Genomic DNA, 23,566 nt, shown 5'->3' on the forward strand with positions numbered 1-23,566 from the left:
AAATTAAAAAAAAATCCCACTGCACAAATCACAGAGTAGATAAGGGGCAAAAGATGAGAGGAAGGGGTTTTGGCCTCGTCTAAGTGAACCCAAGGTCAAAAAAAGTTGACCTAAAATCCTAAGCCACTGTTCTAGAAATTCAGAAATCCCCTCTCTGTGGTGCTGTCCTTGCCCCCAACACACACCCATGTCAAGAACCCTGACATTTCCAGCTGCCCCTAATTCTGACTCCGCACATTTAAACCATAGTGGGTTACCCACACAACACACTTTAGACAGCTAGTATCCATAAATAACATTAAAATTCCAGTTCTGACCTCCAAATGGCTAAGACCTCCTTCTTACACTTAATGAATATTTATTAAGATGAAAATATATCTGACATATTTTAGTTCTGGGGCCTATGGTGATAATCCAGTCTGTCACATTTCCTGTCTGCACGAAGCTTACAGTCTGGTATCAGAAAAAGGTGTCATGCAAGTAAATAGTAAAGCAATGATATAAATCTGGGCGCTTAAAAAACAAAACAAGGTACAGAGGTGGAGAATAGCAGAGGAGGCCCTATGTAAACACAGTAGTGAGGGTTCTGTGGTTCAAGCAATGGAAAACAATGGTGGGATTTGGTTGGAAAGACGTGGGGCGGCTCACAGAAGCAATGGAAAAACTGGACAAGGGGCAGGAAGGCATCGCATCAGGGAAATTCTGGGGATCTAGGGAGCAGGAAGGAGTGGAGTGTTTTAAATGTTTCACATACAGCAATGACCATGCCTCCGGACATGGTGTATAGTTCCCCATCCCTGACCAACTTGGACATGTGAGTTGTTTTGGCCAGTGGAATGTCAGCAGATATGACTCATAGTCACATGTCAGATCTGAGCTAAGAGCTTTAAGAGAGAACTATTACCTGCTGTTTTCCACTGGCCACAAAAGAACTTGTCCCAAAGCAGGGGTGCTCCTACAGTCCGTGTCCCGGAGTCAGAGGTGCATGGAGCAGAGCTTCGGGACCTGAAATGTAATAGACATGAAACAAACTTGTGTTGTTGTAAGCCACTACGCTAAGGGCTGCTTGTCAGCATAGCTGACAGATACACTGAAAAGGATGCTGTTACCCTCATAATTGGTACGGCAGTTGAGCAGACAAAATCAATAGACATTGACTATTGAAGGCATTTCTAAGAAAATGACAAAAAAGCCCAAGCCTAAAAGCCTGCAAAATACTCAGCCATGCAAAGAATCAGGTAAAGAGTGTTCTAGGTCACATGTCCAACGATGGGAAGTAAAAAAGCTCTTGGCGTTGCTAAGAAGCCGGAACATCCTCCTTCTTTGTCCTCACTCTGTTTCCGTTGCCCCTGTTTCCAAACCTTCAGTTTGGATTCATGTTTGTAGGGCCACTTTCGGCTCCGTGTACTTGGTGCCCACCTCAAGTTCACCACCCCTGACCACGTACCTCTCTAAGGACTCAGCTTGCAATCGTCTCTGGTTTACCCTAGTCATAGCAATTTAGAATATCATATTTCCCCAAACACCAGCTTGACCCCAGTCCAAACCCTCTGGAAATACAAGACCGGGCATCAGCCGGGGGGGTGGGGAGGGCTTTCCCCCCCTTCTCACTACTCAGGCTCATTTTGTGGGACTCCACCTCAGCACCAGGGAAAGAGAAATCCCACCACATATCTCCTAATTGGTGGCCACACACAGCTAGTTAAGCTTAATTAATGAGCCTCTATCAACTCATTTCTGAGGTCTTAGTGGAAAGTTGAATTCTGCATGCAGTTTGGGGAAACAGATGGGTGGATATGTACGCATAGTTCTCTGCAGTAAGTTGTGTTCCTGGTAGGCACTCATTGGACACTTGGTCTGAAACAGCCAACATCTCAAGCTTATTAGACTGAGAGTCTAATAAGTACTAATGAGTATCTGCTCCTAAATCCTATGAAACAGCCCCATTTTAAGATACCTGCCTGCATTCAGGCCCTATGTCTGAGAAGCTGCCTCCATTCCAGCCCAGGAATATTTCCCAGGGGATTTCCATTTCTCAGTAGGCTTCCCTGTTCTTCACTGATTCCCTGTCCTTGGCTCCTGAGAGAAGTGTGTCTTTACAGTGAATTCTCTCTTGTCCATGGGACCTAAGCAGGTGTCTGTTCCTTACAAATCAGGATGTTCAGACAAGATCACCTGCTCTCAATGTTGTCCATGGATGTGCTATCTAGCAGGGACCATTGCATCATTACCTGGACACGTGCTACTTGCCACCCCCGGGAGAAGGTTTGGCTTTTTTCACAGTGGGTCAGAGTGAGTCCATTAGAGGGGAGCCAAGGAGGGACAGGGAAGTAAAGACATGGAAGAAGCTGCTGGCTCTTCTGGAAGTCACAAGCTGGGGTGACTACAACAGGGTCAACTTCAGCCTTGCAAACTTGTTTTGTTGGGCCGGAGCTAAGATTTTTCAAAAATTTGACTGCAAACGCTTTTGGGCAGGAATGAACATTTTTGGCTCACCATGGTCCCCACCACTCCCTATGGTCATGCATCCAATGGCTTCCTTCACTTGGTCACGTGATCTGTGTGGCCTCTGTGGCCCGCTGGGACTGTTATCTATGCTTTATGTAAAAACACTGTTTAGAAAATGTTAGTTGGACTCTACGTTCAGTTCAACACTGACCTTACACTGGAGATATCCCAACCAGAGGGACCACCTTCCCAACCTCTGTTCCTCATTTTAATACACCAAATGTACTAAAGACTTACACACAAATATGCCTGGAGAGGGAAAGGAGCATCTCTCATTGTTTCTGCTCTCAGCTAGAGATGGAGAACCAACGCTTCTCACCAGTTGCTGAACCCAGAGGAGGAAAGTAACCTTGGGGTGTTTCCTTTGGAAGGCAGGAGGTTTGTCACTGGGATCTCCTCTGCCTTAGGGACCATCTGACTTCTCAGGGAGGAAAAGCAAAAAACAGCCCTCTAAACTAGAAGAGAGGCAAAAAGGCGACTTTGGGATGGCCACGATGGTGGGGAGGCCTAGTCCAGGGACAGTGCCGAAGGTGGGGGGCAGGGGGTGGGTACCATGTGCCCAAGCCTGGTAAGAGACCTCGGGCTGCATTCCCCAGCTCAGCCTGAACTTTCGACCCCATTGTCTGCTCTAATTACTGGAACCAGCAGGATTAATTCCTCGACCTACTTTCCAGTCCTCTTTGCTGCCACAGAGCGATAAGGCCTCACTGGGCTTCTCTCTGTCATTTTAATGCAGCAGAACTCGCTGAGAAGTTACATGCAAACTTGCATTTGAACCAAAGGAGCATCTCATCTTTGAACTGAAGAAAGGGGCTCAGGATAGCTCCTTTTCGGCAGATTTTCACATTCAGTTTCTCTAAAGTGACTTCACAAAGAACAACCAAACACATGAAACACATCCCCTACTTTGAGAACAATCAGATACGGAAATAAAAATAAGATATCATTTTATAGTTACTAAATTAGCATAAATTTAAACTGTTCATACCAAGGGCTAGTGAGGTTATAAGAAACTTATACGTTCACAAACTGCTGGTTGGCACAACCTTAAAATACAGCGACATGTATCAGGAGGCATAAAAACATTGCTGCCCATTTATCCTGTAATCTCATTCCTGGGAAGTTATCCAGAGGAAGTGTTTCAAAAGAAGGAAAAAGCTGTATACATAGAGACCTTCCCTGCAGCCCAGAGACAGGGGTGGCAAAATGACCTGCCGGCTGGCAAACCCAGGGGACAAATCCAACCGGAGGCCTGTTTTAACCCGGCCAACAAGCTAAGAGCTTTTTCTTCATTTGTTTTTTTTAAAAAGGGTTCTTAAAAGATTGTTAAAACAAACAAGCAAACAAAGACCGTGTGAAGTCGTCCACTGACCCTGGAGGAAGGGAAAAACTGGATGGAGACCATAAAGTAACTTGAGGAGGTGTTTACAATACACTGAGCTTTGTAGAATATAAATGGAATGTTCATTATGACGGCATCCTTGCAAAGAGACGTCATGCCCATTCAGACAGGATAGAAGGCAAAGAACAAAATCTGTTGTTTGGAACGCGTTGGGAATGATTTATTTATTTATTTTTTTGAAAGAATTCCTTCTTAGCGGAAGCAGCCGCGTGCTGGTGGGTTGGGAGTTTACTGTGTAACCTCTGTATCTTTATGACAGAGTAGTACACAGCCATTAAAAATGATGCGGGGGCGGGGGTGGGGGCGGGGTCTGCACGGACTGAGTTGGAAAGATGCTCATGACATATTGTCAAGCGAAAAGGCGCATCACAGAACAGCACGCATGGTGTGATCTCATTTACATAAACTGAATATGGATCCATCTCTGTAAATGTGTGGAGAATAATCTGGAAGGAAGGATGGACACTGAAGACACAGCAGTTATTTCTGGGGGGTGGGATAGGGTGAATTTTACTTTCTTTTTCCTACCTGAAGGTTTCCGTGGGTTTGGTTCTTGAAGGTTTTTTTTTTTTTTTTTTTTTTTGGTGTTGGGTTTTTTTTTTGTTTTTGGGAAGGGGATTGGCAAGAACCACTTATTATTTTTAGGATCAGAAACAAAGTATTTTCATAAAATCTTCGTTTATGTTGTCCAAATGTTTTTACAATATAAAAGAAAATTTTGCCGGTTACAATGTGAACCCAGGTCCTAGGATTCTGAGCAAAACTGACCTCTCCCAGCTGCTGGCCTGCCTTGTTGAATTGCCTCCACCTTAAATGGCACTTCCTCTAGCCTGGGGCTCTCAGACACAGGCAAGAGTTTGGGGGTTGGGGCTGGGGAGCAGTGAGGGGGGTAATAGACACTTGCTTTGGGTTCAAAATTTAAGGTGCCACCAAAACACTCAGTAATCATGATACCTATTTTAGTGTTGTATTTCAAGAGATAAAAATTAATGGGAAAATCCATGATGGACAAATATTAAAATTTAAAATTTTAAAATGTACAGAATCAGAATGTTTTTTTTTGTTTTTGTTTTTGTTTTTTTTGGCTGCAGGCCCCATTATGGCTTGACACTGAACTGTTACTGATTCTGTCTTTATTTTAAAATGTTGCTATTTATAAATTAATTAATTAATTGTTGATATTCATCATGGATTTTGGGGAACATTAATTTTTACTTTTAAAAAGTATTGTATTAAAATCTTAACTTATCTTGAGCCTGGCTTTTTTGGCATCCCCTTCAAATATATTAAAAAGCGTTGAATTGTACACTTTTAAATGATCTTTATATTTATTCCGCCTCAATGAAGCTGTTTAAAAACTTATACTGTAGCCACTGAAATCTGAATTGTATGTGATTTTTATGAAGTTATTCTTTTGATCTTCTCCCAACCACTTACAGGTGTATAAAACATTCTTAGCTCTCGGCGACAGAAAACTAGCCTCCAGCCTGATGTGGCCTACGGGCCATAATCTGCCCACTCCTGAGTTAAAATGTGGGAGTCAGCTGGCCTCTGGCTGTTTCCTCCACTGTTTCCTCCCCCAGAAGATGGGCCAACAATACCTGTCACTCGGGGTTCTGTTGAGGAAACATGGGCTGGCACCTAGGGCAGAAACTGCCCTTTGGGGTGTCAGTATTTGGGTTCCCCGGGTAGCCAGGAACAGGAGAGCCTGCTTCCCAGGCTTCAGGGCTGTTAGACCAGCCCCAGGCCCCACTCTGTTCTCTTGGCGCCAGGGTCAGTCCCACTTTGTGCTCCCATTTCTCCGCAGAGTTGTTAATGACTGTCTGACCAGCCACCACCTAGCAGCTTATCTGCTTCATTACTGCGTGAAAGGGCTGTAAAGCTCCAGATAACCCTCTCTCCGGGCAGGAGGGCTCCTGCCTTATCACACACTGGCTTCAATAATTAACCATGCGAAGAAATAAAAACAAATATTGGGCAGCGAATGCCTCATATGTGACCAAAAGACCCTGCAGGCTCTGCGGTTCCCTGATGGCTCCACCTCTGAGTCCACTGCAGTTTTCCACCGGCTCAGGGTCCCGTTTCATGCACCTGTTCCCAAGCAGGAGACATACCCCCTCCCCCACCCCATCACCCCCGCCTTAGATTTCTGGTTTATACGCACCCTCACCCTTGAAGACCCTTCCCCGTTTTTCCCCTTCCAAGTCTTTCTTGTTCCCCAGTTCCTCTACTTTAATCTGTCATATCAGATTGCGAAAAAGGGAAAAAGAAAAAAAAAAAGGACTAAGGATGCCTCTGTCCCAGGCTTGTTCGGAGGATTAAAGAGACAAAGCACATGAAGGACCTGGCTTAGCGCCTGACCCAAGATGGGTCTTGGTCGATAGCTGTTAGTATCATTTCAGTAGATGTGTTAAGTACCCTAGTACTTCCAGGCATGCCCTTACTCCCAGGGGTGCAGACTGCCTCTGGGTCAAACTTCATCACGTAAAAAGGCAGCAAACATCTTGCTGTTCCAAAATGGCTCATCATCAATGTCACTCATTCATTCCGCAGTGAGGGGCTTCTGTGCCATGTTAAGTAATTAGGACTCTTTTGCAGACATTTTTTAAAAGTGAAAAGAAAAAAAAAAAGACTCATCAAAGCTATGTCACTGTATTTCAGCTCCAAGCAGTGTTCTAGACCAGAGTGACATGGATCCTGTCCTCCAGGAGCTTCAGAGAGTTGGGGGAGTTGGGGGGGGGGGGGCAGTTTGCTAGGCAGGCACACAATGCAAGGAACTCATGGGAAAAATGGATCAGTTCAGGCTAAATGGTCAACCTCAGAGGCTTCCTGGAGGAGGAAGGGTATGAGTTGCCCTTGAAGGATTACTAGGAGTGGCCCAGAGGCAAAGGGGGCTCGTGCATCCGAATCCCAGTACAAGGGAAAAGTGCACAAGGCCCTTGCGGTGTTTCCGGCAAACTGTTACAATGGAAACTGGCAACTGTTTTAATCATAGTTCAAAGACTCGCTAGGCTCCCAACATTTTTCTTCACCCCACAACATATGCGCCATTGAGGATTTGAACCTGGGCTGCTGGGGGTGGCAGAGCAAATGCCCAAAGTTGTGTGTGCTCCATTTTCAGCATCCAAACAATGGAGATGGCCAAGCCAACCTCCCAGGGGTATTATCAGGACAAAATCAAACAACATACAGAGAACATTTGGAAGCCAGTAAAAGCTAGAGATTGTCATTCGTATTCATCCTTGCCAACTTCTTCCTCCAGCCTGTTCCCCACCCACCCAACCAAAGTCATTGTATCACCAATAGCACCCAGTAATGGGTCAATATGTTTATTCATAAATATCTCCAGAATAGAATCTGACTCTGCCTTTCAGATGCTTTCACAGTTGTACAGCCCCTGTTAGAAATTTACCCAACATCCATTCCTTCTCAATGCACACAATTTGGTTTGGGGTGGCACTGTGCCAGTCTCCATGGCACAGTGCTACCCCATGAACTTAGGCCATGGAACATGAAGGGCCTAAGTCAATCTGGCCATGTGATTCACCTTTGGACAATGAGATCTGAGCAGAAGGCTTTTGTTTTCTTGGGTGCCTGGGTAGCTCAGTGGGTTGGACCTCTGCCTTCGGCTCAAGTCATGATCTCAGGTTCCTGGGATTGAGCCCCTCATTGGGCTCTCCAGTCAGCGAGGAGACTCTCTCTCTGCCTACTTGTGATCTCTCTGTCAAATAAATTTTAAAAAGAAGAAGAAGAAGAAGGCTTTTGCTCTCTTGACAACTGAAGTCACAGCTGGCATTGCCTCTGCCTTCACCTTCCAGCCTTGACTTGGGAAAATGATGGCTGGAGCTGTGGCAGCCGTGGTGTGGTTGTGAGCAAGTGGTCAAAAGACTCTCAGAGATAGTAGTCCTGACATGACTGAGCCACTCAACCAACACCACATGTGTTTAGCCACTGTCATAGTTTGGGTTACAGACAGCACCAGAGGTCATTCTGATGGGTTGAGCAGGGTTGACCATAGACAGGCTTTTGTTTAGAGCCAAGAGCACCAAACCAAAGCACCAAGTCGTGGGTGTCTGGGGTCCAGAGGCAGGTTACCAGGCAGGCTTGGCAACTTAGAATTCACGTCCTGGTGCTGAGGCCAGGACTAGAACACAGGAGAGCTGAGTCCCCTTGGCTAAGCCAGAAACATGGCAACAGGTTAGTTGGATGGGGAGCAAGTGCCTCCATCCAACCTGGAAGGCCGGGGCATGTCAGGGCCAGACAAACAGGTCTCCAGCAGGGACAAGAAGGGCTCAAACACCCTGACACCTGACTGGGTCTGAGGTTCTCACTCCCCTCCATGCCCTGCCCCCTCTGCTTCCCTCTGCCCTTCCAAAACAGGTTTTGGAATCTTGTTTCTCGGATTATCTCTCATGAGGTTATTTTTACAACGTTCTCCCTTTGTTCACTTGCTGCTCAGAATAAGGTTGAAAGCTGATAAGACAGAAGACTTAAAATTCCAAGGTGCTATAGCCCTTTCTCTCCCCACCTCCCCCATGCGTAAACATTTGCTGAGCGAGTACCTGACCGCATGAATGACTGGGTCCTGCGGATGCCATCCCATTACTATCTGTGCTAATCCATAATAATTTCTATTTGACTTTGGAATGTGTTATGTAATTTGAATTTTGCAAATTTGCCTTCCTAATTATGTTCTTCTTTGGTTAACACAGAAATTACTTTGCACAGATTGAGTGATAGTGGGGAGAAATTTGCTAGGTGTTAGGATCATTAGGTAGATAATCCATGTATTGGCAGTCGAGAGCTGTCTATATCAGGAAGGTCAGCTAGGCTGATATTTGAAGCAAGGAGAGTATGTGTGTGTGTGTGTGTGTGTGTACACGCATGCCTGGTATCTGCTTCTGCCTTAGCCAATCCATGGAAACTGGGTATACTTAAAACCCTACGTACCAGTTCAGTCTTGGCCTAGATTTTCTGACCCATCCGGTCACTGTTCTGAGGGTTACAAGGTAGCCCATAACTTCAAAGATCCAACAACGAGTATAACTGGCCCTGTACAGACTTCAGGACCTCGGTGCCCTGGACTTGGTTTCCAGCTTAGTATACCAGACACTAAGATGCTGCATTATCTCCATTCGCCCAATATATAAAAGAATGAATGGATGAGCGATTGGTTGGATGGATGGATGGATGGATGGATCAATGGACAGTTGAGTGGATCAACTGTATACAATAGATTCCCAGTCTCAAATCTGGGTTCTCCATGGATAATTTCTGTGTATTTACTTTTGTACCGTCTGTCTACCTAGATCTCCACGAGTTAACCCTTCTGTTTGGACTGGGTCTGGGGTTCACTTGGATCTTGATTAATGCTTTTTTCCCTGAAAGGGATCCCAAGGGCCCAATCTGACTGGAAATTCCTGGCCCTATGTGCCTGGGCCTGGGATGTCTGGCTCCTGGGCTTGTTTCAAAGTTTAGACATTTGATGGGGCCTGCCTGGCCATGTGCCTTTAAGCTGGCAGGTCTCATCCTAGCCACTCAATACAAATGAACCACTGACACTGTCGACTCATTCACAGCCTTTGTCCTGAACCATTTGCCTTGACCTAGCTAGCTTGGCTTTTGTTCCTAATATCCTCTAGATATCTTGGCTCCAACCCCTGTAATCAACCCCCAGATTGATTTATGATTCCACACGATTGGCTGAGATCTCATGGTTCTCTCCTGGACAATGGGTCACTCTTGACTTCCTAACCCACAATTGTGTCTCTGGGCTCTGCCTTCGCCCTCAGTGAAGGTTCACACCAATCCCTTTGATTATATCTCCCCTGGCAGCTTCCGGTTAACACTTGGCCAAATCCAGGACCCTAGGTCTTATCTTTCTTATATCCTTCTCTCCTGGGTCCATCTGGCCTCAGGATCTAGAGCAGGATGTCTATACTTGGATCGTCTAACACCAGCCTTCTCTGATCTCTCTTGGCAGCTTTCATTCATCCAACATTTATCAAATACCTGCTATGTGTCAGGCAACATGCCAGCCACTAGGGATCTAATGGCAGCCCGATGATACAGTCATGACCCCAAAACGTCGCAGAGAGACAGACCTGTAAACAGACCAAGCAGTGTGTTAAGAGAACGGAATCCAAGAGCTCTGTGAACCATCAGCCCCCACCCCCCGCCCCAATAAAGAATAGTCAAAACTAGAATGAGGGAGAAGAAAACACTGCCAGACACCAAATGGGTTCCAAAAGGAAACCTCAAGGATTGTGAGCCCGAGTCTCCTGCCCTGGAAACCAGACCCACTTCCTCCTCTGAGGGCCCCAGAGGCCTGCCCTGCCCGTAGTGACTACGGATGCCATCAGTTGCTCCGGTAACCAAGCTCCGGAGGGCTAGCCACGCACAGATCAAACCTGATCAAACCTGCCTTCTCGAACGCAGCCCAGCAGTCCCTGTTTATCTGCTGGGGACACGTTCCAAGACCCCCAGTGGATGCCTCAAACCATGGAGAGCACCAAACCCTAGATAAGTACTATGTTACACACCCATGATACAATCTAATTTCTAAATCAGGCACAGTAAGAGATTAACAATAATAACCGATAATAAAACAATTATAACAATATACTGTAATCAAAGTTGTGTGAATGGGGTCTCTCTCTGTCCCAAAATATCTTCTGGTCCTGGACCTGCTCTTCTTGTGATGGTGCGAGATGATAAAATGTGTGTGTGATGGAGTGAAGTGAAGCGAATGACTTCGGGGCTGTGACATAGCCATCAGCCTACTACGGACCTCTTCCTATACCCAGGAGGATCACCTGCCTCCAAACCACGGCTGATCGCGGGGGAACCAAAACCATGGAAGGTGAAACCGCGGATACGGAAGGGGACCACTGCATGGCTCCAGAGCGAGTGCAGTCTCATTCCCGCCTGAAGGACAGTCTGCCGAATTATTGAAAACGCAATTACTGCCAATCCTGCCCCAAGATAATGGGGATAAGGGCTATTAAAGAACTATCTGATCTTAACTAAAAATGAGAAGGAAGCTAAACCCTTGTCTCCACGAGCTGGGAAACCACCAAGAGACGTCCGCAGGAAGATAGGGTCGCAGAGTAAAGAATAAAATGAACACAAAACAGTAAGGTTTTTTGCCCCATCCCCCACATACACATTCTTAGCTAATACAGCATGGCATCTGCAAAGCTGAACTCACTCATTTGAACTACGTGAGGAGAGGAAGTCAAAAAGAGTATATGATTCCAATGATAGAATTTATTTGGAGATAAATTATTTAATTACCTGGAAAAAAAGTATAGTAGCGAAGGAAATAGTGCTGGAAAGTGGGGGAGGGTCTACTTCGGTGAACAGGGAAGGCTTATTTAGTAATAGAACATAAGCGGTTTATACATGGGATGCCTGAAGTCCTCAAGCGTCCCCTTCCTCTTCCTGTCTGGGTGGGCTTCTCCCTCATCCCAGCTCTGCTTTCTTAAGACGGCATTTATTCCATCCTTCTGCCCAGAATGTAAGGCGGACAGGAGCAAGGAGAGAAGCGAGCTTCTCCGTAAAGGAAGGTCCAGAAATGGGACCCTGTTTTACTTGTTACCCAATCAATTTCTACATCAAACCCTTTTTTAAAATAAGATTTTATTTATTTATTTATTTGACAGAGATAGAGAGAGAGAGAAAGAGAGAGAGAGAGAGCACACAAGTAGGGGAAGCAGCAGGCAGAGGGAGAGGGAGAGGTCGGCTCCCAGCTAAGCAGGGAGCCCAACACGGGCTAGATTCCAGGACCCGGAGATCATGACCGGAGCTGAAGGCTGTTGCTTAACGACTGAGCCACCCAGGTGTCCCCTACATCAAACCGTTTTGTGTTTGTCTTGATTCCGCTAGAAGCAGAGGCTCAAACAGGGCTTAGAAGGATTTTGTTAGCGGAAAGTTCGGTGTGAGAAAACAAACAAACAACAAAGAAGGGAGTCAGGCAAGGTTAGGAGCACCATCGTGAGACTCTTCATGAGGAGAGGGAAGGACGATTTTGTGGGAGCATCCCAGATCACTGTGAAGTCTAAGGAAGCTTTGGCAGGACCCTTGATGTATGCCTGCTGTGCTCAGTCAATGGCTCAGAGCAAAAGACCTGGGGATGTCCAAGGCAGAACAAGGGCCCTTGATCAATTACATGCTCTGCAGTAAGAGGTCCTCAAGGCACATTGTCATGGTTGCTCCTTCTCTCTGTATCATTATGTCGGCTCCAGTTTCAGGTTTAACCCATGTAAGTCTAGAGTGGGGCTTACTGCACAGCTTTTGGGTACAGGAGGAAACTAGAGAGAGAAAGTTTGCAGGCTGAACTATTTCAGTTGCTGAGCTATTTCAATGGTTTGTGGAAACCATTGGGGTAAATATTTAAAAATCAAAGCAGAGCCTCTCAACGGTAGTCCTCTTCTGGCAGAAATACTTGGAACAATTGTCAAAATATCTTTATTTTCTCCCCAGATCTGTTGAATCAAAACCCCGAGTGTTGAGAACCAGAGCTCCAATAGATGCCATATTTATCGATACCACCAAGGACAGGGAGGCTTGTTTGAGGTTATGTACACCAAATCCAAATTAAATGCTCCCCCCAAAATGAAATCTGACTATATTTTAATATCACAATGTCCCTACCTTTTTATTACCACTAGTGGCCACATAGAACCCCATGCTTCAAATTCCTTCTATTTTCCAAGTCCTTCTTTCAGACAACTAAAAAAAAAAAGGACATTCTGAGAGAATTGAGCTTCAGAGAAAGCAGTAAGGTTACTCAGTGGTTTCCCTTTTGTTAATTTGAGGATCTTAAATTATGCAGCTGTGGTGCACACATTTGCATGTTCAATTCACATGCCAGAGCTATCACGCTACAAGATAAAAATCAACCATCATACTTCAAGTAACCCGTGTCTGGTTTCTCCTCACCCAAATTTCAAGGCTCACCCTGTTTGAGATAAAAGAACAGATAATGAAATCACTTGGGAAATGCAGGGGGAGTACTGGGGGGTCAAGATAGGAAAGTTGGGGTCATCAAGCCAACTCCTGCCGCTACCCCTTCTGGATTGCGCACATTTTCTCGTTCCACTTCCCCCTGGATTTCAAAACCTCCATGTAGCCCCTTCCCCAGAAGGCACTGACTGCCCTCCCAATTCCTACCCTTACATAGTGACTGGGCAGGAAATCCAGAGCCCAGTTTGTCCTCTGCCCAACACTGGTAACCTTGAATTTAAAGAAACCACCACAATACAGTTGGCCCTGAAATTGAACCAATGTCCCACTATATGCAGATTAGGAAGTCGGAACCACCTGACCATTGGCTGGTTGCTGGGGTGACGTCACAAAGGCCAGACCATGCTGTGGCTGGAAGTGCTGTCGGGGAGTTTCTGGACAAGTTGAAAAGTTTTTTATTATTTGTGTGTTCATGTACAGTCAGAGCAGGAGCGCTCATGGCTGAAGAGCATTTTGCTCTCTGTGTGGTTGCTCTGTCTGTCCCATTACTTAGGATGTTTTGGACAAAAATGACACGGGGAGAGGAGGTGGCAGTGAGGGCAGCTGTGAATTCCAAATGAGCTATGGGGACCTCACAAGTCTCTTCAGCTTAATGTTTTCCGGGATGGTCCAAACTCTGTGGGTCACCTGGTGGAAGTCTTTGGCTATGATCTAGACCCCAGACCTACAGACGTGCAGGCACAGGAGGTTGGGGGCCTCCCGACTTTTCCCTCCCTTCCTTTGCCAGGCTCAAGGCAAAACCAGAATCAAGTCCTCTGACTTGTGAGAGCTTCTGACAGAGGCCCCCCTCGATGGGAGGCTCCCCATTTCAAAACCTCTGAAAAGTTGAAAGTCTGTTGAACAGAGAGAGAAAGCTCATATAGAGATAAAATAAGCTTCACACACCCTGAATGATTGTCTTTCCCAAACTATTGCCCTTAAAGTGTCTGGCGGCAACTGTCACACTGCCTATTTGGTCTGCTAGAAGCACTGAGAATTTTTCCAACAAAGCACAACAGAGGATCCCTCCTCCCCACACTGGCACAGGCAAAGATATAACAGGGGGGAAAAAAAGTTTTATGGGGGTGGGGGGTGGGGGACAGTCGGTTTTGTTTGTTTCGTATGCCCAGATACCATTTCACTTTCTGGGAACACCATCCATCTTTTTACTTTGGGGAATCATCCCCCCACTTGATCAGTCTTTGGATGGAGGGAAATCTTCTGCCCCCAGCTTTAGACGTGAGCACACATCCCAGGCCTAGCCAAAGGCCTGTTCCATTCTCCTGACTACACAGTGACTAGATCAGTAGTGGGCATGTCCCACGTGAAAGTCAATCGTGGGACTTTGATGGGAACCCTTTGAGAATAGGTGCTTTTTCTTCCTCACTGGGATTACCACACTGATGGTGACCATGGCTTCTACAAAGAGAGAGGCTATTCAGCAATGATGTCAAAACTGCCGCCTCCTCCCACTCCTGACCAAAAGAGCTAAAAAAGAGAGACAGGGTTCTGACAATGTTGTTTGAACATCTGGATCCAGCCATGCCTGAAACTAGCCACTTGTACATGTCAGTCAATGCAGCCAATACATTTTCATTTTTATGTAAGTCAGATTGAGTTGAGCATCTGTAAGTCCTCAGTAAGAGTCCTTACCTGTACATCCAACCTCTGGGCAGACCTTAATCTCAAGGATGGGTTTAGGGCTATACTAGTCCCATCCCTGTGCGGTTTCTTACTGGTTCTCTGCTTGGTTGGTGGGGGAGAGAGAGGGTTGGTGTGATGGCAGATAGGCCACACAAAGGGGAGACTGGTTATTCTAGTGTAACGTTCTACACTAGGGATCAAATAAAGGAGATTTGGGTCACAAAAAACTAGGCAACTATTAACACCTCTTTGACGCTCACTTCTCTCCTTTGTAACATGGGGACAATGAAAATCTCTCCCTCTTGGTGTTGTGTGGTGGCTTTATGCACAGCGTCTGGTGCATAGTAAATGCTCAGGAAGGAATGGCCATAAGCTAATTCTAGATAACCCGCCATAGAAGAGATGGGCTCTCTTCTCCGGACCTCTGGTGCGAAGGAGTCACAGTGGAGGGGAGGGCTCGGAAAGCCTTCACTGCAGTTGTGACCAACAGCTCTGAGCCACTGTTGACACTGCACCTGCTGACTGAGTAGCATGCACCTGCCACCTGCCACTCCGAGAAGGAATTCCAGTCCAGCCAGAGCAGGTGGCCTCCCTTCTAGGCCAGATCCTGGCTGTGTGCAGAGTCTGTGAGCCTGCCCACCTGTTCTGAAACCCCAGTTACACTCTGTTCTTTGCCTGGCCCACCTCCTACCCCCAGCTTCCTTCCTTGATCTGACACCTTCCGTGTTCTAGGCACTGTGCTAGGAACCCCAGGGGACATAGGGGAAGAAATCCGCATTTCTGGAGTCCCTACCACCTGCCACACAATGCCAGGTGTGGCCATAGCATATGCTTATCTCTCAGCTCCCAAATTCTGACAGTTATGTTAAACACACCCATTTTATGACAAAGCAGTGAACTGAGAGCAGTACCCACTTCAAATCAAGATCCAAATCCTGGGGTTTCTTCAAAGCCATATTCTCCCTTTAGCATGCTGCCTATTGCAACAAAGACTATATAGTGAAATGATATTACATTAAAACTGTAGTCCACAGGGTGCCTGGGTGGATCAGTCATTAAGCTTCTGCCTTCAGCTCAGGTCATGATCCGAGGGTCCTAGGATCGAGTTCCACATCAGGCTCCTTGTTCAGCGGAGAGCTTGCTTCTCCCTCTGCCTCTGTCTGCTGCTGTGCTCTCTCTCTGTGTGCCAAATAAATAAACAAAATCTTTAAAAAAAAATGTAGTACACAATTGCATTCATGGGTCTTTATCCCAGAAAAATAAAAATGCATGTATATACAAAAACTCAAATATGAATATCTATGTGGCTTTATTTGTAATTACCAAAAGCCAGAAAAAACCTAAATATCCCTCAGTTGGAGGATAATGGGGCGGGGGGCAAGAACTGTGGTGCATCCATTTCATGAAATATCACACAGCCATTAAAAGAATGCACTATTGATACATAAAAGAACTCAGACCCATCTCAAGCGCATTAGGCTAAGTGAATGAAAAAAAGCCAATTTCAGAAGTCTGAATGCTGTATGATTTCATTTATGTCACATTTTCAAAATAACACACAGAATAGGTTAATGGTTGCCAGGGACTGGGGGAGGGGAGTTGTGGCTAGAAAAAGGGTAACATGAGAGACTCCCCCGTGCCTCTCAAGACAGTTCTGGGTCCAGAGCCACCTGGATGGCTCAGTGGGCTGAGCGTCCGACTCTTGATTTCAGCTTAGGCTGTGACCTGAGTCGTGGGACCATGCCCCATGTCGGGGTCAGCACTCAGTGGGGAGTCTGATTGAGATTCTCCCCTTCTCCCTCTGTCCGTCCCCCCGCTTGTTCGCTCGCTGGCACTCTCTTTGTAAAATAAATAAATAAATCTTAAAAAAAAAAAAAAACAACAACCTACGGTTCTGAGTCCTAACTGCAATGGTGATTGCACAAATCTACAGGTGATAAAACTGCACAAAAGTAACACACATGGCACACAAGTGAGTTAAGTCCACACCCGTGAAATATGAGTGTTCGGTCAATAGTATTGATGCTGGTTCCTGGTTTGTGTACTATACCATAGCTGTATAGGATGTTCCTATTGGGGAAAGCTGGGTGAAGGGTATACTCCCTGCCTTTTTTTTTTTTTAACTTCTTGTGAATCTATAATTATTAAAATATTTTTAATTAAAAAAAAAAAGCCAGCCCTGTGCCTAGCACATAGTAAGTGCTCAATACATAGTAGCTATAAATCCTACTAGGGTTCCAACCCTTATACAGACATGTACATGGAGACATATTTTAACACTGACTCAAATTCAGAAGGAAGAAAGCAGAGATGAGTATTAGAAATATATAGTGAGGGGCGCCTGGGTGGCTCAGTGGGTTAAGCATCTGCTCTCAGCTCAGGTCATGATCCCAAGGTCATCGGACTAAGTCTCATATCAGGCTCCTTGCCTGGCGGGGAGCCTGATTCTCCCTCTGCCTGATGCTCTCCCTGCTTGTGCTCTCTCTCTCTCTCTGACAAATACATAAATAAAATCTTAAAAAATGAAAAAGAAAAAGAAATATACAGTGAATCACATAGGTAACACTTTTCTCATAGCCATATTGAAAAGGTAAAAGGAGCATGTGAAATTTAGTTTAAGCAGATATTTTATTTAACCCAATATACCCCAAATATTACCATTTTAACATGTAATCAATATAAAAATTAATGAGATAGTGTGCGTTCTTTTTTAAATTAGTTTTTGAGGGGACTATGTCTTTGAAATCTGTGTAAGTTAGCACAACTTAATTCAGATGCTAACTTTTCATTGAAAATACTTGTTCTGGGGCACCTGGGTGGTTCAGTTGGTTAAGCGACTGCCTTCGGCTCAGGTCATGATCCCAGATCTGGGATCAAGTTCCACATCGGGCTCCCAGCTCCATGGGGAGTCTGCTTCTCCCTCTGACCTTCTCCCCTCTCATGCTCTCTCCCACTGTCTCTCTCTCACATAAATAAATAAATAAATCTTAAAAAGAAAAGAAAAGAAAATACTAGTTCTGGATTTGGATTTTATAAAATTTACAGTTGAGAAATTAGATTCACATACCCAAGTTATTCCAAACATACTTAAAGTTGTCCAATAACTGAATGCAGTATTAGGTCTTTTAAAATTTTAATTTAAATTAATTAAAATTAAATAACATTAAAAACTTAGGTGCTTGGTGGCACTAGCCCCATTTCAGTGCCATGGCCACACTTGGCTATTGTGCTAAAATCGAGGCAGGTGTGTGCCAGATAAGAGGATTTTAAGTAAGGCTTTGGGGACAGTGGTAGAATTTGGGCTAAGCGTCAAAGGCCTGGTATGATTTTAATAGAGAGGGGAAAATGTCAAGTACACAAAACATCGTGGACCAAAAGAGGCAGATTCTGCTTGTTGCCCACTTAATACCTATACCCCTTTTACCTTAGCAACTACACTTTGATTTTGGTTAGAAGTGGCAACAGACCAACTAAAACCACTACCTTTTTCAGCTTCCTTTGCAGATACTGTGGCCAAGCCATTTCTGATTAATAGCACGTGGGAAGTAGTTGAGTAGAGCTTCCAGGAAAGTTCCTTTAAAAAATGGGGCTGACCCAACTGAAACGCCCTTTTGCCTTTCCCTCTTCCTCTTTCTGCATATCTAGAATGGAGACATGATGGCTGGAGTTGCAGCAGCAATTTTGTCACCTTAAAAATGGAAACCATGCACTAAGGATAACAGAAAAACCAACAAAATGAAGGTGGGGACATACCATGCCCACTCTGGACTTCTTTTTAAGTGAGAAGAAAATAAACCCCTCTCTTGCTTAAGCAACTATCATCTCAGCTCTGTGCTACTAACAGCCTAGCACAATTCCTAACCAATACAAGGTGTGAATGTGTCAGGAGAAAAGCAAATAGCTTGATGGGATTAGTGTTTGAGAAAACCACCCTGGGAAAATTATCTATTAAACTTCTGTTCAAAGAGCTTGAAAAAGGATAATTTATGTCACCATCACTGCAGTAACATTTTGTTGTTAGTGGTTTTTCACTTGATCTTAGTCAAAAGACCAAGAAGCAACAGTTGTTGGTTTTCAAGGATTTGATTTATTTACTTACTTGGCGGTAGGGGGAGGAACAGAAGGAGAGGGACAAGCAGACTCCTAGCGGAGGGCAGAGCCTGACACGATCTCGATCTCATGACCCTGAGATCACACCCTGAGCCAAAGCCAAGACTCAGATGTTCAACTGACTGGGGCACCCAGGCACCCCTGTAGTAACATTTTGTTAGATGAGGAAGCCAAGACACAGAAAGGTTAAGCAACTTGGTCAAGGCTGCAAAGCTAATAGGTAATGGATCTTGGCTTCAAGTCCAGGCAATTCGAGCAAAGGGATGCTGTCTTGAATGGAATTAGAGGAGTTATGGCTGAGTAATGTGAAGGAATTTGGACTGGGTTCCTACACATGTAGCTTGGCCTAGATATTCAGACCATGCTAGCTTTAATGCCCACAGGCCCACCAACCCGAGCTCTTGGATTCGCCACAGTGTGTCTTAGATTCGCCATGCTGTGTTCCTCCACTTGGCTGCCTCCAGACTCCGGCCCACGCTTCTGGAATCTTCCAGCTTCTTCACAGTGTACTAACTGGCTTCATGGAAGTGACCTCTTGGCTATATACCATATTTTTTACACGCCAGTGCTGGGGCCAACCCTCTGGTCTGCTCCCCAGCTGTCTGAACCAGCAGGGAGCTCCCTCATTTTTACCCCAAGTATAGTGACTTCCCCAGGGGAGCTCCTTATTGAATGGCCTGAAGTCAGCCTCACTGCGGCTGGTGTTCAGCTGGCAAGCCTTGGTGTGCCGTGCCGAGTTCCTAGCTGGTAGCTGGGCTCACCTGTCAGTGGCCATGCTCTGCAGATTATTAAAGTTTGAATATTGCCCTGCCTAGGTTTTAAACTCTGTGCCTTAGCTGGATCTTGGGCAAGTCACTTCATTTCTCAGTTTTAATGTGCTGATCTGTAAAATGGGACTACAGTGCTCATCTCCCCGGGTTCCTAAAATGGCAGAATCGGGTCTTGCCTGTAAGGAACTTAGCAGCATACCTAGCATCCCAGGAGTGCTCGGTAACTGAGTTACTTGGATCCTGCCAGCCAGGTCTCACCCTGCTTGAGAGTGGGGGTCTGTCAGTGTTATTGCTTCCTAGGTCTTAAACCTGAAGGGTGGGGCATCTTTGATGCTGGACAACCATAACCGCACGATTCTAAACCTCAGTCTGGTATAATGGAGGGAATGCAGGTCCTGGATGATCTGGGGGTCCGTTCTAGCTCAGCTGCTGGTACACGACAAGCCACGGCCATCTCTGACGGATTGCAGACTGAGGCCCAAGGGGGGCCAGGCAGGCTGTATAAGTGGGCAATGCTAGGCTGGTGGGCACTCTAGATTCAGACCCTAAAAGAGGAGCAAAGGCAGTGGGCATAGGGCATAGGGATGCACGGAGTCCTCTCTTAAAGGAGGCCAGTCCCAGCAGCCTGGGGTGTCTCCTAGCAACCTCTTGAGGAGAAGGGAGGGAGAAATGAACACCAATTAAGCTCTAAACCATGTACCAGACTTTCTGTGTATTATCTTACATAATTTTTATAACATGTTTCAAGGAAGGTGGCTTAATCTCCATTTTATAGAGAAGGCGATTAAAGCCCAGAGAGGGAAATGAACGGCCCCAAGTTCACACAGCTGGGAGGCAGCAGGAGCCAGAATTCAAACCCAGGCCTGACCATCCACAGAGGTGTCTACAGTTCCTGGAGAAATGATCACTGTTCACCCATCTCCGGGTATCTTCTTTGTGGGCTGTCCCTCTGCCTCACCCCTTCTCCCCAGCCCCCAGCGACTCCCCAGGCTCCTCCTTGTCTGGCACCCTTCAGTTTAAACATCACCCTTCGGGGAGGGAGGCCTTCTGTGACCCCCGGCTGAACAGGCCACACCTGTCAGCACTGTTCTCTCTCAACGGGTTACTCACTGCGTCACAAATCATAATCACTTATTAACTTTTTGTTTGCTTCCTTATCTAAACAGGGGCTTTACTTTCAAGGAGTTTGCATTTAAATGGAGAAGAAAGGCACCGAACCCAAGAAACAAATAGTTATGCAGGATGGTGGGAAAGTGCTGAGAAGAAAATAAAACAAGGCAGCAGGCTAGAAAGTGACAGAGAAGGGAAGGACACTTTAGGTGGGGTGGTCAGGGAAGGCCTCTCTGAAGAGGTGATATTTCCAATAAGATCCGAGAGCTGAGAAGGAGTCATATGAAAATCCAAGAGAAATGTGCTTCCTGCAGAGGAAACTGTATGTGCAAAGGGCCTGGGGTGAGAATATGTTTGGTGTATTCAAGAGACAAAAAGAAGGGATGCCTGGGTGTCTCAGTCCATTAAGCGTCTGCCTTTGGCTTGGGTCATGATCCCGGGGTCCTGGGATCAAGTCCCTTAGCAGGCTCCTTGATCAGCGGCGGGGAGCCTTCTCTGCCTGCCGCTCCCCATGCTTGAGCTCTCTCGTTCTCTTTCTCTTTCTCTGACAAATAAATAAAATCTTTAAAAAATGAATAAAGTAGGTATACAATAAAAAAAAAAAAAAAGGGTGGGAGAGAGAGAGAGAAGAAAAGAAAGCCAAGTGGCTGAAGCTTAATGATCCAGGGGAGGCTGACAGGATGAGACAAGGCAGGACCAGATCATACAAGGCCTGTGTCCATTGCTTATAGTTTGTCTCCCAACTGGACCATGAGCTCCACCAGGGTAGGCACCCCGTCTGCCTCACTCACTGAGGCGCCATGGCCGGCACTCAGTAAATATTGGCTGAATCAATGAACAAATGTGCCTCCTATCCTCTCCATACATGCCTGTATGTGTTCTGAACGTGTCTGTCCCCCAAGCCTTCCCGTCCTCTCTCTGGTGTCCTGTTCATCCCAGGCGCTAGCTTGGAGAAGGCGCCTCAGCCATGTGATATTATCTCCTCACATTCTCAAGGGCCCCTCTTCAGAGAGAGCTGCATCTCATAGCACGTTTCAGAAAGCTCCCCCCATCTCCACAAGCTTTATGATATTTCATGGTGGGATTTTAGGCCCCTGTGTGTGTGTGTGTGTGTGTGTGCATGCGCGCGCGCTCATATGTATGTATATACAGTTCAAGGTCCTAGTGCCCCCTCAGATAGGCTACCCCAACCCACAGGCTGTTAGGAAACTCGGTCACATCAATAATTCCCATGCCTTTCTCTACACCGGTGCCCGGGGGGAGCAGCAAGTTAATTAGCTTTGCTAGAAAGGACCTGTGAAATGTTTGGAACTCTGCAGTCTGAAAACCCTCTAAACTCAAGGTGTAATTCTGCATTCCAGCCCCAGCCTGGGCTCGCTCAGCCAGACCTTACACCTGTTCACAGGGCTGGGTGGTATTTACAAACAGTGGACGCTCGTGAGTCAGCAGGAGGACAGGAATGGGGACACCCCCGTGCTGTGTCTGAGTTGTTGCCGAGTTAACTTAATGATGAAACAATCACCATACATTCTCCTTCTCTGGGGAGTGCAAATGGCTTTATAAACACCAGGCCTAGGGCAAGCGAGGGAGGAAGGAGGCGGGAGGTGTACCTTGGGTGGGGAGTGAGCGTTCAGTCCATTAAGGGGAGTCTAAGAGCAGAAGTTAATGGTCCCCCCAGGCTTGGAAGTTAATTCGGCCTTGAAAATAGTTCTCAAAATCCATTTGCCAACCACTTCTGCCCACACTGATCTCCACGCCCGCCTGCAGCTCCCCAGCACCGCTCATCACTCGCTTGGTCTGACTTACTCCAAGATACCCGGGAAGTCACTGACCCGGGATTCGAAGAGCAAAATGCATTCCTTCTGTAGGCAACACTGGGCCAGGACTAGCGGGAAGCAAGTGAGGCGCTTGCCTCTGGCCCACCATTTAAGTGTTTGCCAAAAAACTCAGTAATCAAGATAAAATATTGAATGCAATATTTTTTTAAAAAATGAAGATGAATGAAAAACCTCCATGAGGAGCAAATGTCAACATTTATAATAAAGACAAGATCGTCTCCTCACTCACCTGACTCCTGCTCTCACTTGAATGACCTTGACCCTTCCCACTCACATGACCTTGAGCCTCACTCACATGTCTTTGACCCTCAGTTGCATGATCTTGATGCTCCCTCATCTCACTCTAGTCCCAGCCCCGATGCAAGATGATTTTAGGTGGTCTGGAAGTGAACATTTAAAATTTTGATACTTAAGTATATTTTTAAAATTACGGCACGTGAGCCCAGCTTTCCACTTGTGGTAGAGAGATGATATTTTTCTTTTAAAATATATTAATTTTTTAAGGATTTTGTTTATTTATTTGTCAGAGAGAGAGAGAAGAAAGAGCGAACACAAACAGGAGAAGCGGGAGAGGGAGAAGCAGGCTTCCCACTGAGCAGGGAGCCTGATGCGGGGCTCGATCCCAGGATCCTGGGATCATGACCCGAGCCAAAGGCAGACACTTACGGACTGCACCACCCAGGTGTCCCTATTAATTTCAATAAATAAAGAACCAAGCTCATTTAAGGAAATTTACTGATTAAATAGCACAGGTAGTCCGTGGATGGGGCCTAGGCCCTGATAGGGTGGTACTTGGGCAAAGGTTCCCCCGTGAGCCCACAGAAGGCAGGACCAGGTTAACTTCTATTCCTTATTGTATGAAGGTGACTTCTGACCTAAAGCAGGCTTTAAGGAGAAGGGCACAGGGCTTACCAGAGGTGTGGCCTTGACAGTCACTGAACCTCCCTGAGCCCCAAGCTCTTTGCCTCTGAAATGGGGCTCACCATACCCACAAAGCACAGTGAGGTTTATGGGAGATGATTAGAATGTACTGACCAGGGACGCCTGGGTGGCTCAGTGGGTTAAAGCCTCTGCCTTCAGCTCAGGCCATGATCCCAGGGCCCTGGGATCGAGCCCTGCATTGGGCTCTCTGCTCTGCAGGGAGCCTGCTTCCACCCCTCTCTCTCTGCCTGCCTCTC

This window comes from Mustela nigripes, chromosome 8 (genome assembly GCF_022355385.1).
Source record: "Mustela nigripes isolate SB6536 chromosome 8, MUSNIG.SB6536, whole genome shotgun sequence".
Taxonomy (NCBI): Eukaryota; Metazoa; Chordata; class Mammalia; order Carnivora; family Mustelidae; genus Mustela; species Mustela nigripes.